This window comes from Danio rerio, chromosome 13 (genome assembly GCF_049306965.1).
Source record: "Danio rerio strain Tuebingen ecotype United States chromosome 13, GRCz12tu, whole genome shotgun sequence".
NCBI classification, from domain to species: Eukaryota; Metazoa; Chordata; class Actinopteri; order Cypriniformes; family Danionidae; genus Danio; species Danio rerio.
The window spans coordinates 44,561,167-44,576,021 of NC_133188.1; the positions used below are offsets into that span (position 1 = coordinate 44,561,167).

Below are 14,855 nucleotides of genomic sequence, written 5' to 3' on the forward strand. Positions count from 1 at the left end.
TAATAATTGCTCATTGATACAGTAGGAAGATTGTTGCTGTAGTACTGTACACTCTCAGAAATAAAGGTACAGGAGCTGCCACTGGGGCAATCACTTTTTAAAAGATATATATTTGTACCCAAATGGTCCACAGTGGTACCTTAAAGGTGCATATTAGTACCTAAATGTACCTAAAAAAGTACCTTTGAGGTACCATTATGGACCCTTAAGGTACAAAAATGTACCTTTTGACAACTTTTGTACCTTTATTTCTGAGGGCGTACTCACACTATGTACAGTTGCCTCCCCTCCCGTCTCCCCTGACAGCCCGCACTCACATCACAATCGGGCCTGGGCACGCTTACGTCATCGAGTTCAGTAAGCGCTCTCGCTCAGCACAGCGGATATTTCTCTAGTTATATCTCTTTAGTCCTAAGGGATGCGGTGACATATTCAGATATTTAGCTGAACAGATCAGCCACTTTTGACGCTCATAAACAATCATAAAGCCCTCGTGCAGCAGGAATTAGGAGGTTTGCTAAAGGTTCTCAGCTGTTGTGCAGTAAGATTTTTGCGTCTTTAATAAACTACGGCAGTTTGCGTTCACTGAACAGTAAGAATGATTAATAAATCTATGTGAAACTGTCCCTTAAAAGTCACGTCTCGCTTTCAGTTTCGGGCTTTGGCGCGTTTTGCCAAAGTGAACCGTGCTCAGGCAACTCCCCTTCCGACCGGGCCAGGGCCAGTGCCTGAGCCCGATTCAGCGCACTCACACTTCTCAAACGATCCAGGAGACGGGCCTCGACACGGAACGGATAGCATAGTGTGAGTAGGCCCTGAGAGTGCTACAGCAACTACCTTTCTACGGTGTAAGATGCATTTCAAGACATTTGCCAGATTTTTGTCATCAAACAGCTGCTGTGTCTGTGTGACTATCTTCTCGCACATTTCATTCAAAGCCTAATGTTTTGATTTGATTTTTGACTGTTTTATTCTGTGGAATCTTTCAGTGTAGTGTTAATGGAACTGTGGCCATTACCTTTGAGAAAAGTTCAAACTCATTCAGGGAGAGACCCAGAGATCATTTCACTGCGGTGGTTAAGTGTCTGGTTTTCTCCAGTTACAATCGATGCAGTAGTACAGTATTTAACATAATAATGTTGGCTAACATCGTACTGAAAATTAAAACCAAAAGAGACACGGCGCTCTATTTTGACGATTCATGTGCAAAGTGCAAATCGCAGTGCGCAAACGCATTAGGGGCATGTCAGAATCCACTTTTGCTAATATCAGGACGGAAAAATCTGCTTTGCACCGTGGCGCATGGTCTAAAAGGGTTGAGCTTATTTTCTTAATGAGTTATAAGTGTGTTTTGAGAATAAACCAATCAGAGTCCCATTCCCTTTAAGAGTCAGTTGCGTCGTGTCATAGTGCATTTGCTGTTAACATAAAGTAAAGTAAGTGTGTGGAAAAACTGAGCACTTCACTAGCAAGAAAACAGTTAAACAGAGCATCTGCAGCACGAAAATGAGAGATAAATTTTTAACTTTCACTTTCGCTCTCATGGATAGGGAAACCTCGTATGCACTGACATCAATTAGCCTATAAATAATTAATTGCGTTTGTTAAGTGCAAAGATTTGTTTCAAAATGATTTCTAAATTCAGTTCCAATTTCCAGCAAATGAATAAATGAACAATAATAACGAAGTGTGGGCAAAAAACTGAGTTATATCCTAATACACATGCTGTGCCCTATGTGGTCTAAAACCTGAAAGGTGGGCAAATCTAAGCATGTTTTTAATAAAACAAAAATAATACCGCAAATAATAACAACATTATACAAAAGCAAATTGTCATGAATAAACTGAAAAAGCCTCCCGAGATGAAGAAGGCATGAAAGTATGGTTTTTATATTTATGTAGGCTAGAAAATAATGTTTTGTTATATTTTAATCCTTTATATTTATATATATATATATATATATATATATATATATATATATATATATATATATATATATATATATATATATATATATAGTGTGTAAGCGAGGCACACAACTAACACGCTATATAGAATAGACTAATAAAGTTTCTCAAAATAGCAATGCGCCTCAACACACCTCCTTTTTTAGATCAGAACCCCTAAGGGCGCACATATGAGCGCAAATGCATTTGCTATTTAAACAGCGTGGCACAAAAATGCAAAACCACTCTGGTGCCAAGCTGAAACTAGGAAACAACAATTGCGTCGCGCCTTGTGCCACATTGCGCCGGATGTATGATAGGGCCCACAATGTGGCATCGTATGAACTATTTTTCCATTTACTAAAGAATTTCATCAATGTCAGTTCCAAAGCAGTAGACCAATCAGAAGGACTTGGAGCTGGGGAAAGCATTGTGAGTTTGTTAACAGGCTCTGGATACCTCAGCCCTATTCTGTGCTTTTAAGAAATGATTCATGAGGACTGTGTCTCACGTTTTTACACTCAAAGAACCATTCTGTATGAATGGCCACTTAGAAAGTTTCTCAGCCAATCAGAATCAAGCATTCAATGAAGCATATAAGCTTCCACAAGTAAGCCCTCTGCAAACAATAGTGTGATCAATGATATGTCATTTGGGATGTTTTCTGTCCTGATGGTGTGTGCTGGTTGTTTTAAGTCAATCTTATTACCAATCATCCCTCCTGGCTGTGTGGAATGTGAGTCTGGAAGGGCGTCTGAGATTCGAGAGCTTCATGTGGGCTCCAGCAGGCAGACAGACAGACAGCAGAGCTCTTGCAGAGACGACAGCGACTGATGGTTTGATCCATGCCGGTGTCCCTGACTGATAGACACATAGACACACACACACACTTACTCATCTTTCCTGCCATGTACTATAAAACAAAACAAGACTTTTTCTTTGAACACTGTAAAAAAAATAATATGATCAATCAGTCACAGTAACATATATTACTATAACATATTATTCATTTATTTACTTTCTTTCAGGTCAGTCCCTCATTTATAAGGGGTTGCCACATTAGAATGAACCAATAACTATTGCGGCACATGTTTTACGCAGCGGATGCCCTTCCAGCCGCAACCCAGTACTGGGAAACCCCTTTACACATTCACATTCACACACACACACACATACACTACGGCTAATTTAGTTTGTCCAATATGGCGCATGTCTTTGGACTGTGGGGAAAACCGGAGCACCCAGGGGACATCCATGTGAACACAGTGAAAACATGCCAATGCCACACAGAAATATCAATTGACCCAGCCAGGACATGATCCACCTTCTTGCTGTGAGGTGACAGTTTTAACCACTGAGGCACCGTGACACTTATAACTTACTAAAATGAATAAAATTTCAACACATTTTTTAAGCTATAGGCCTACAAGACTTTATTGTATGATTTTAAAGGGATAGTTTACCCCAAAAAAAAACATTCCTCCATCATTTACTTACACTCCACTTGTTCAAAACCTGTTTGAGTTTCTTTCTTCTGTTGAACACAAAAATAAGACATTTTGATGGATCTTGGAAGGCAGCAGCCGTTGACAATAGTATTTTTGTTCTGTTTTATATGGATTTAAATGGCTGATGGTGTCCAACATTCTTCAAAATGTCTTGTTTTCTGTTCACCAGATTAAAAAAATAAATAAATTAAATAAATAAAAAAAACATCATATTGCAAAAACACTTTTGAATCCAATGGCTAATATTGACAAAGAAAAAACAGCAGCATAATATTGGTGTGAACCTTTTGGAAAAATTTGAGTATGCATATAATTTCTTAAAGTGCTATGACATTTACTTTTGTAGTGTAAATGCTCATGTGATCAATCAATCCTAATCTCCTCCTACTGACTGAACAAGTGATAATTTTGAGAAGTGTTGTGAGAAAGGGTAAACAAAGGTGCTGTGTTGTTTACCAAAACATACAGATCACAACAATACATACAAATATTGCACATATCCAGGCAGACATCTGCTGTCATTTTTTGCTATCTCTGTAAGAACTTTGTGCAAAATCTGTGGATTTATTTGGAATGATTTTTACAGTATATTAACTAAAAACTTACCACATTAAATAAAAGTAACATATGTTTAATTTATTTAAGGTTTAGAATGCACATCCAATTAGAAGCACTTGATTAGCAAGTCTGTCATAATACATCTACTAAAAAATAAAAAAATAATTTATTTTATGGTATATTACTCAATAATACATCTGAAATATAAAAACTAATAAATAAATATATTGTTTTATATATAGTTTATATACAATGCTCAGCATAATTAAGTACACCCCATATCCATTTCTCAGGGAATATAGGCAATGTATTTTGGCGCATTTAAACAAAACATATTTATTAAGCCAATATATTTATTAAAATAATCTTTTAGTCACCAAAAATATTTAGAAATTAAAAGATAACAATACAATTAAATTTCATTTTAAGCAAAATATTGCAAAAAATAAATTACAACCTAATAATGTCAACAAAATCTATATTTTTTTGCTTCTCTTGATTGTTTCTCAATTTAATTTTGTATGTAATATTTTTCTATAACATATACATTTGGGTGTACTAATTTTTGAACAGTTATCGCAAGTTATTTTGCTACATAAGCTCCGGATTTGGCTTCAGTACTTACTAATCTAATGTATATGCACAAATATAGTATTGTATAGCTTCCTATTAAAAATATGAATTAAAAACATTGATTTGGTGGGGTGTACTCGTACATGCTGAGCACTATAAATACACACACAAACACACACAAACACACGCACACGCACACACACACACACACACACGCACACACACACGCACACACACACACACACACACACAAACAGCCTTGATTCTCATCGCTCTAACAGACCCGTTGACCCACCTGCTGTCCTCAGGTGAGTCTGGTGCATGGCCTACGCTTGTGTTGGCCTCTTTATCCCCTGCAACAGTCAGCCCATTGTTTACCAAAATCATAAAACAATATTCTGCGTCTGGAGTGGCTGCCAGACTAAACAGAACAAATGAAGAACTCCTGGGGTCCGCTGCAGCCGGGCCTGTTCTGAATTAGCCTGCTTTCACATTTGTTTTGTCTTGGCTGAGACCAGGGCAACATTTAGCGCTTTAAGAGCCCATCCCTGCTTTAAAAATCCCACAAACTTCAGCGCAATTTCACACAGCGGCTCTGTTCCAAAACCTGGTGAGCTGCCCTGCTGTCGACACCACCGGCCTGCCTTACAGTGTTTGAGGGAAATAATGAAGATAAATGCTGTAGTGATAGGAATATACACAATGTATGACAGGAAACACCATAACCGTTGACATAATTCTGTTTTCAGTTGGGTTTAAGTGATGTAGGTTCATGACGTAGACAAAATGACTTTATATTTTAAAATATCATGATTGTACTTAAACATAGTAAGCTAAATTTTGCAACACTACAAGGATAGTTGTGCCAGCATTCAATATTAAACGTTTTGTCTCTCCCTTTCTTCCTGTGAAAAAAAAAATATAATTGAGCAGGAATTTAAAATGAGAAACTTTTTATTCATCTTAGTTGTTTCATACCACTACATTTATATATTTTAAGTACACTGTACTATATTTAGTAATATGATTTGAAAGGCTAATGAAAAACATTAATAAACAATACAGTATATCACAAGTTTACTGAAACAAAATCAGCTGTAGACCAACCTGATCATAATCCAGCTGGGACATTTCTTTCTTTCTTTCTATTGAGCATCATGAAGTTCAAAGTTTTACTGCTCTAACTGCAATGTTGCTCGTTAATTTTGCTGAAAATAATTTCTTTAAAAGATAGTTTATCCAAAAATGACTCAATATGTATCTGTTAAGCTAAACGGAAGACATTTTGAACAATGTTGGGTAGCCATAGATTTACTGAAGTAAAAAATAACACTGAACTCAATTGCTACTGTCAACAGATAAACTTTTCTAGGTTAACTATACCATTTAGGCAATATAATACTGCTGTGAACCTTTTGACGAGCATGCATATATTGAAATGATATACTATGATATTTAGTGGGCCAGTTTACTAGGTTATAGAACAGAGCTAGTTTATGTATGTGCGTTTATGTGCATCATGGTAATCACATCTAGAAAAAGAATACTACTCATTCCCTTTGTCTACTCTGACAAAATCTTACATAAATGCACAAAGAGACAAATGGTGAAAATAAATGTAGTAAAATAGCTCTTTAAATATGCATCATTTTAACCGTTATGAAAATATGTGAAAATTTCACATTCAATCTATACTTTACTGAATAAGCAACATAATATGAATGATTATGGAATACATGTTTTCAAATTCCATATTTCATAGATGTGAATGATAATGAAAAAATTATACAGCTTAAATGCAGCTTTTTGTGGAATTGTTTGCACATTTTTAAAGCAATCATATGGCATTTATCTGAGAGGCAAATGGAAAACAAAACAAAACATTTAATTATCAATTTAAACATTTGACTATAACCAGTAAGGACAATTAGATCTGTTTTGCACTGCCTTAAAAGCTACACAACACATTTAGAACTCTATAACTAATATTTAGAACTTTATAACTATATAAACTTTTTGATTATAACATTATTACTGATAACACATGCTGCTTTAAAACAAATCGTAATCGAATCATATCAAATGGTACCGTAAAAACTGCACAAACAAATACATTTTAATTGACAGAGGCAACAGAATAATGTAACCATCAGATAATCATAGTTAACCAACTAATTAAAAACAAATAAATAAAACTAACCAACCCATCAATTAAAACCTACTACCTACCTATTTAAACAAACCAACCAATTAAAACCAACTAACCAACCTACCAACCAACCAACCAACCAACCAGTTAAAACCAACCAACCAACCAATCAATTAAAAACCAACCAGTTAAAAAGAAACCAACCAACCAACCAACGAAGCAAATAAAACCAATCAACAAACCAACCAATTAAAAACAACCAACCAACCAACCAACCAACCAACCAACCTTTTAAAACAAACCAACCATATAAAACCAACCAACTAAATAAAACCGACCAACCAATTTAAAACCAACCAACCAACAAATTACAGCCAACCACCAACCAATTAAAGCAATCAACCAACCAACAAATTAAAATCAACCAACCAACCAATTAAAAACAACCAAACAAAAAATTACAACCAACTACCAACCATTTAAGACAAACCAACCAAATAAAACAAACCAGTTAATTAAAACCAACCGACCAGTTTAAAACCAACCACCAAACAATTAAAACCAACAAACCAACTGACCAACCAACAAATTAAAATTAACCAACCAACCAACCAACGAAATAAACCCAACCAGTTCTGTTAAACCAACCAACCAACCAGTTTAAAACCAACCAACCAACCAACAAATTACAACCAACCACCAACCAATTAAAACCAACCAACCAACTAACCAACCAACAATTTAAAATTAACCAACCATTTAAAACCAACCAACCAACTAAAACCAACCAACAAATTACAACCAACCACCAACCAAATAAAACAAACCAATCAATCAATAGATTGAAATCAACCAGCAAACAAATTAATTAAAACCAACCAACTAACCATTTAAAACAAACCATTCCAATTAAAACAAACCAACCAATTTAAAACCAATTAAGTAACAAATTACAACCAATCACCAACCAAATAAAGCAAACCAATCAACCAACAAATTAATTAAAATCAACTAACCAATCAATTAAAAACAACCACCAACCAACCAACCAACCATTTAAAACAAACCAACCAACCAATAAAAACTAACCAAACAATTAAAAACCAATCAAACAATTAAAACTGACCAACCAAACAAACCAACCAACCAAACAAACCAAATAAACCAACCAACCAACTACTTTAAAATTAACCAACACATCATAACCAACCACAAACCAATTAAAACAAACAAACAAACCAACCAACTAAGCAAAAACAAACAAACAAACAAACAAACAAACCAACCAACCAACCAACCAACCAACCAACCAACCAACCAACCAACCAACCAACCAACCAATTAAAATCAACCAACCAACCAACACCAAGCAACTAACCAAATAAAACCAACCAACCAACCTTAAAACCAACCAACCAACCAACCAACCAACCAACCAACCAATTAAAACCAATCAACCAAATATTAATAAAACCTAAGCTAGTTCCCAAAGAAATATTTCTTGGTTCAGTTAGATTAGTTTAATACGTTTCAAAGACAAAACACGACAAAATGACTAAAAATGTAAACAATTTTAACAAAAAAACTATTAAAACATTTTTGAATCACTTCCCCAAAACCCTCCTGAAATATCACTGTTAGACAAACCACATACAACACCACTCTCTGTTCTTTAGAAAGTGTAAAAACACATTTTCCCCATAATTTAACGATAGTTTGAATTGTTCACCTGACATGGTTGGATTTGTTAAGCAATCATTGTGTCAACTGATGAAGTTTAATTAGCAGCATTTCACCCTCTCATCAGTCATCAGATGTAATCTCTTCATCAAATCATAACGCTCAGCTTCATCCACAAAATTAGCAGCCTTTTGTTTGACAAGCCTGAGCAGCAGAGAGCATGACAGACAAAAGCAGGCTTTGATCTCTAGCAGGAGACGATTGGATTTCTTTCACTCATCCGCAGGTGAAGCCAGAGGTTAAAACAACTGTGTTTATCTGCTGAAAGGCCAATGCCATCTCATCAAGCTGAAAAAAAATTGTACTCATTCACACCTGCTTTAGAAATACCTGACTAACAGACGCTGTCAAGAAGGATCAGACACTTGAGGTGCCACAGGTTCCTAGGAGTCTAAGTTTTTCCACCTTCTGTTAAAATGCATAACCATCACAAATGCGCAGTAGAGACCATAACCATCTGATATTAATGTCTACAAATGCATCTCCTCTGACCACATTCTGTTTTGAAATAAGGTCTAGAAATGTGCTTTTCTTAAAAAAATAAATCAATAAAATCAATTAAAAAAAAACGAATAAAACATTCTTTTCAAATGAATAAATCAATAGAGTAAACTTTGAACCAGTGACCTGTAATATAACTGTAATTTGTTATTATAGTAAAATCTGTACACTCTCAAATAATAAATGGTACTGTGATCACTAAGGTGGTACTTTTTTAAAAGATACACATTTGTACCTTAATGATCCATATTGATGATTCAAAAGTACATATAAGTACCTAAATAGTACTAAAGTGTAATATTTAGAGACTAAAATTCTGAAAACCTACAGAAAAATGTACGCGTTTTGTGTACACAACACGTTTTGCTGCAAATTCCAACAAGTGATTATGCGTTCATCCAATAGCAGTCAATTTTGACAGATATTTTTGATTTAGTCTTTATTTTCAGAAAAAAATGCATATTAGTCTGTCACTTTTCTATTATTTAAGTCTTCGCAAATTTAAATATTACAAAATTATTGTACTTTTGTCAACTTTTAGTCATACTGTAGTTAAAAGGGTACATTTTAATCAAATGAACATGCAGTCTTTAGACAAAAATTGTAGATTTTCCCTCCATTCCACCAATTAATCTAAATCAAAGTAACAGGCTGTAATGACATTGAACTCTGAAGCCTGATTTATAATCATTTACTCTGAATCAAGTGATTGCCGTACACTAGAGAGGGGTCTGGATGCAGATCGTGTGCAGTTGCAAGCTGAGCTGCATGCAATGCTTTTATTACGTACACCTAACCCCACCCCACCTCACCCACAGTGACATCGCTACCTCCATTGAGTGCATTGTGTCTGAGATATGCAGTCAAATCAAGCTAGCAAATCCAAGTCACAGTCATTTAGGGAAGAAAGATGTAAGAACTGGCGAACGTTCAACAGCTTTGATCATAAAGTATACACAGAAGTATCCAGAAGCAACACCTTCACGAGACTAGAGATTTATTGAACACTTACACCACCGGCCTCACTCCACTCCAACAGCTCTCAGCCCCTCCAACACGCATCAACACTACCAACCTGACCAATCACAGATCAGCATTCATAAGTAGGTGAAGAATACCTAACACTATCCTACAAAAATTCGTAATCTTTTGATTTAATGGCTAATTTATATGAAATCATACAATGTTATTTGTACAATTTAGTACGATTTGCTTATCCCCCCAATGGTTGGCTTTAGGGGTGGGGTTTGGTGTCACGCCTCCTTTTCAAAATTTCACATTTTCGTATGACTGAACTCATACGAACACTATACGAACTCATACAACACTAAATGGACAAAACGTAAAGTAGTTACATTTCCTCGTGAGATCAGGCTGGAATACCAGGGTAGTAAAGCTGCACGATTCTGGCTAAAATGAGAATCGCAAATTTTTTTTTTTTTGCGCTTTCGGCTTCATTTTCACAGCTAAGAGCGGTTCACTTCCGCGCGGCTCCCAAACGATCACTCTGTGCCACAAACTAAATGCAATTTACAACTTTATTACCTGTTATTACCTGTTACAACTTTATTAGGCTATGCAGGTTCTGTTCACTAAAGTAGACTTCATTCAGTGGCGCGCGCACACCCACCCTCCCTCTCTGTGGTAACAGCTGACGGTCAGCTCACGTCACGTGTGATTTTGCGGTCGCAAATACATTATTACGTGAAGACAGAAATGACATTTTTAGGGTGAATTATATCTCATAAATACAGCGTGCTACTCTTTCAACACCATTTGGAGGTGTCCACGTTGCTAAACAACGTATGTAATACGATATGAAGACTTGTGCGACCACCATTGCTTCTCTCCTGAGCTTGAAAATATGATTGACAGAATCGTAAAAAACGCAGGATTAAGATCGTCTAGGGCAGGGGTGGCCAACCCTGTTATTGGAGGGCCACCTTCTAGCAGATTTCAGTTGCAGCTCATATCAAACACACCTGCCTGTAATTATAATGTGGTGTTCAGGTCCTAATTAATTTCAGGTGTGTTTGACATGGGTAGCAACTGAAATCTGAAGGAAGGTGACTCTCCAGGAACAGGGTTGAACTAGGGGCTTAGTAACTACTAGCTAGTTGGGAACTAAATTTGTTCCCACTTTTGTTGCACCACATGTTCTTAAGGCAAACTGTAGTTAGTAGGTCATAAGCTCTTCATAAAGTCATGTGTAGTAGTTGCATCAAAAGACGTAATATCCAAAAAAAAAAGCATTTTAATTGTTAAACTGGTTTAAAATTCTGCAACTAATGCATCTATATATAACTATCCTATGAAAATTGAAAAATAAAATTTTTATAGCACATTTAATTACAGCCAGATACTACTAACATACAATGCGTACAACTTTGCGTGCATTTACGGCTCGCAATGCAGATATCAAAACTTTCATTTTTTATATTCTACTCATGAAAGAGGAAAGAAAAAGAAGAAAAACTCAGTCGTGAAAAAAATTCTCATTTTAATTGAGGGATACAATAAACTTTACAATCCTTGAAAGAAAATTGAACGTCTTTCAATAACCAAAAAAATGCAAGATTTGGGAGGAAATTGAGGCTGTGAGTAAACTCTTCAGTGTAAACTAAACTAATCTTGCTGTCGTATCTTTTCTACCATTATACATGGGAGGAGGCTGCCATAAATATTGAGTTGGAACGTAGCGTTACGTTTAAACTTAGTTCAGTGACGCAACACAAAAATATTTAGTAGCATGTAAAACCTAGTTTATACTTCTGCATCAAGTAATCGGCGTGACCCACGGCGCATGCAGTGTGCGTAGCCGTGCATTTATACATCTGTGCACTGGTTCTGTTGCTCTGCAATAACACTATAGAAACACTAGCTGGCTATAGGCGTTAATGTTCCTCTGTGTCAAGTTTCTTCGCTGGTGTTTTTTTTTCTGAACGCTACCTTAATGTACAAGTGGCTCAAACTCACTCATGTTGAGGCTGGAATCAGCTCATGTGTAACAACTGTAATCATAAGGTAAACATAAAACAACAGCTTCCATCCGGAGCTCATTCACAGCACTCCGCACTTGTAAACATTCACTGCATCGGGCTCGTGTGGCTCTCGTCTCCCCCCACACTCATCAGTGCTACCAAACTGACCAATCACAGGGCTTGCGCTATGCGTCGTTGCGACGTGTAGTTAAATTTCTAGGGAGGTGTGTGTCAGCATGCGCTTGATGCAGAAGTATAAATCAGAATTGGTGTCCCTTTAAGTCAAAACTAGACTACATTTTAACTTAGCCACTGCTGGTGCAACCAGCCACTGGTCTTTTGAGGCTGTTCAATTTAGTGTTATCAAAGTATTGAGAAATTTTTAAAACATTCATTTCCCACTAACATTTGAGCACTGCTTAGTGTTCTTAAAGACTGCTGATTGGCCATTGTGTTCATGTTCTCAACAGAAATGACTGTGATTGGCCATAAAGGTCATTGGTTCAACAAATGGAAACACAGCAGACATGAAGCGTTTCAAAGCTGCGTATATCAGTCGTTTCGTTAGCAAGTATCTCATATGTTAGCTTATAGACAGACCAGCTGATCAATGTGACTTTGAAACGCTCCAGTGTCCCTGTATCTGTGCTTTCACTTGGTGAACTGATGGCCTTCACAGTCAATCCTTTATGATGAGCATGTGAACACAATGGCCAATCATTAGTGTTTAAGACACTCTCAACAGCGCTCAAAATGACATTTCTTAAAATTTCTGTAACAATTGGTTCCAAACTCTCCGTGTTTACTCTATGAAAGCAATCCAATCAATTGCATCTCTGTGCTTAAAAGTGGAATGCTCAAAATGTTACAGACCCTGTTTGCACCTGTATTTAGAGTCAACCACTTGTAATCAGATTGCCAAAAGCACACCTTAACATCTGGCATAATCTGAGCCTGATGCATTTTACTTCAGTCATATTTGATAAATATGGATCAGATGGTCATAAATGCCCATGGAAAAGATGTGCATGTCCTGAAGGCAAACGCTGAGGAATCTGTGTGAGAAGACGCAGAAATATGATTTCCCAGAAAGTACAGTTGGATGTTTATTCCCAGAACTGGCCTCAAGATGAGTCCCAGTAAATAATGCAGAAATGTGGCTGAACATCCTTTGAGAAATTTCTCAGAGATCCAGGAGCAGCAGCTGGTGTCTGGCTGCATCTTACAGTATGAGTTGATGTTAGGGGTAAATGTCTAATGCTCTGCGGGGTTGAGGCGGAGGTCTGTGTGTGTCCCTCCGTGTTGAGGTTTTGTTGCCTGTGTGTGTTCTGTCATCCTGGGTGGCTGAATTGTATATCTCTCGTGACACGTTAAGTGTGGCCCATACATTTACAGAACGACAAACACACAAATCAGAGAAGACTACAGCCGTTTGGACCCAATTTGGCCGTGGTATTGATTCCAAATCCATCATCTTTTTCCCTTCATAATGTCATATCGACTAAATCTCACTCATTTAGATAAATAAGGGGCCTTTATTGCAATTTATGTTTCTATATAGAAACTTAAACATCCACAGAACTTCCATTGCACAAAAGTTTTTTTTTTTTTTTTTTTTGTTTAACGCTAGATAAACATGGTAACAATTTTTAATAGCTTCACACCAAATGGTTGGCTTATCATTTCTTAAGCATTAACATTAACAGACAATAGTGAGCAGTTTATAAATAAGTATTATAAGTCGCTTATTAACACTGAACTATTTTCATATTGTTTGGTTTGAAATGATTATATTTATTATATATTATAATGGTAACACTTTACAATAACAGTACATGAATAATGATGTATTAATATGTAAACTAAACATTACTTTATTATGAATTAAGGATGAGTTAAGGTATGCACTAATCATGAATTAACTTTAAGTACAACATGAGTCACATGAGTTCATGTGTAAATAACGACTACCTTAATTACTTGTTAGTACATGTTGTTAATTAATGTATTAATTAACATTTAAGTTTAGGCTAAATGTAACCAACATGAACTCATGAGCTGTTAATGTATAGTTATGTCATGACTTTACTTGGAGGGGCACATGACTATTAACTCATCCTTAACTACTTATGAACTCCTCTTCATGTTGATGTTGACAGAACACTTTTCTATTGTAATTCAGTGTAAACTCACTAGTTGGACGTGCATAAGGATTCATGAGTAGTTAAGAATGGGTTAATGATGATGTGCCACTCCAAGTAAAGTCACAACGTAATTATACATTAACATATCATGAGTTCATCATGGTTAAATTAAGCATAAACTAATGTGGTAATTAATACATTAATTAACAAACAATCATGAACTAACAAGTAATTAAGGTAGTCGTTATTCACACATGAACTCATGTGAATCATGTTGTAGTTAAAGTTAATTCATAATTAGTGCATACCTTAACTCATCATTAATTCATAATAAAGTAATGTTTAGTTTACATATTAATACATCATTATTCATGTACTGTTATTGTAAAGTGTTACCATTATAATTAATAAATAGATTATATATTATATTTTATTACAATTTGTGTGTCTATATTGAAATCTCTGTATAGAAGTCACAATTCATGCAATTAACAAACGATTAACAAAAATTATTAGCTTAACAAACTACAACTTAGCTGCTTATTAATAGTTGGTAAGGTGACGGCTGGATAGGAATAAGAATGTAGAATAAAATCACACTTTATAACTATTAAATAACTGTTAATATCATGAGACAATAAGCCAGAAGTTACAGTGCATCCTAAAAGTATTCATAGCGCTTCACTTTTTCCACATTTTTTATGTTACTGCCTTAGTCCAAAATGGATAAAATTTTCCTCAAAATTCTACACAC

The 14,855-nt window shown here is 35.8% G+C and overlaps 1 long non-coding RNA gene across 2 annotated transcripts in view; it reads right to left on the bottom strand.

The window, feature by feature from the left end:
* LOC141377057 (uncharacterized) overlaps positions 1–14,855 on the bottom strand; it is a 98,793-nt gene that overhangs the window by 23,968 nt on the left and 59,970 nt on the right. For both annotated transcript variants that reach the window (XR_012388912.1, XR_012388913.1), the window contains exon 3: positions 2,657–2,808. This is a non-coding gene — a long non-coding RNA (uncharacterized lncRNA). The remainder of the gene's footprint in view (positions 1–2,656; positions 2,809–14,855) is intronic.